Source organism: Pan paniscus, chromosome 21 (assembly GCF_029289425.2).
Source record: "Pan paniscus chromosome 21, NHGRI_mPanPan1-v2.0_pri, whole genome shotgun sequence".
Taxonomy (NCBI): domain Eukaryota; kingdom Metazoa; phylum Chordata; class Mammalia; order Primates; family Hominidae; genus Pan; species Pan paniscus.
Window position 1 is genome coordinate 64,689,045 of NC_073270.2, and position 1,551 is coordinate 64,690,595.

The window sequence follows — 1,551 nt, forward strand, 5'->3', positions numbered from 1 at the left end:
AGATATCACACATATTATAACACGTTCTAGTGTGGTTCTAGTACAGGAACAGACAGAGCCTGGGAACAAAACAGAAGACCAGAAACAGGCCAAAGTTTATGGAAATTTAATATATGATCAAAGGGGCATTCAGATGTATTAGTCGGGATTTGTTATATGTAACAGAAATGCAATATAAAATACCTTAAACAAAAGGCAAAATTAGTTGAAAGGTTCCCAATACTCTGTAAAGAGCAAGGGTGTATATCTGCATTTGGCCTCATTCCCCTAGACCAAATCTCTTTTTCAGCCTGTGACAAAGCCTGTCCCAAGCTTCAGAGCTTCCAACCTCACCATCACAGGCTGAGAAGCAGGCAACGGGCTGAGCAGTGTATTCACTGGCGTGCTTCTATTTCTATTAAAAGGCGGTTAGTGTGCATGTGGTGTTGAGGGGAGAATATATCTTTGTGTGAATATGCTTAAAAGGCCTAACTGGTATTACTGGATGCCCCAGGGAGGAGATACACAGCAGTGATCTTTTCCCCCCTATTGGATCTCCGGAGATGGGAATCGTTATCTTCCTCATTTTGTGGCCAGACTTTCACTGGTGTGTGCAAGGTGCTTGTTTTATTTATTTACTTATTCCCCTTAGCTGCACTTCTCTTTGCCTGTAGGCAGCAATTCCAGTATGTCTGATATGTTCCTTCTCTTTGTGTTATTGAAAAACATGTACATTGTTTGGGGCACATTGTTTTTATTATTTATGTATTTTATTTATTTTTGAGACGGGGTCTCACTCTGTCACCCAGGCTGGAGTGCATGACGCAATCTCAGCTCACTGCAGCCTTGACCTCCCAGGCTCAAGCGATCCTCCCCACTCAGCCTCGTGAGTAGCTGGGACTACAGACACACACCACCATGCCGAGCTAATTTTTGTATTTTTAGTAGAGGCGAGGTTTCACTGTGTCACCAAGACTGGTCTTGAACTCCTTGGCTCAAGCAATCTGCCTGCCCTGGCCTCCCAAAGTGCTGGGATTATAGGCGTGAGCCACCACCCCCAGCCAAAGGGCCCATTATTTTTAATTGGCACAAATGACATGCTTACAGATCTCATTCTGTGTCTTCCTCACCCGGCCCTGTTTCTCAGATCTATGCACATTGCTGTGTGTGTGCTGTCATTGCTTCCAGTGTCTACATGTGTCCCTGCGTCAGTCAGGATAGAGTAGGTTATGTTGCTGTAACATACACTCCTGAGACAGTAACAGTTTAGGCACAAATGCTCATTTCTCATTCAGACCGCGTGACCACTGTAGACCAACAGGAGGGTTCTGCTCTTGTTATCACCCAGGGACCTAGGTGTCCTCTCTATTACTGTCGCTTGCTATGCCAGACAAAAAGGCACAGCAAAGCATTCCCTGACTCATTTGGTAGTGATACACGTCACTTCTGCACACATTTCCATGCCCAGATAAGTCACCCGGCTCCACCTAACCCCATATGGCAGGGAAGTTCCATTCTAGCATGTGGCAGTAGGAGAGGAAAGCTGGCACTTCTAGAACAGTCCTGATGATT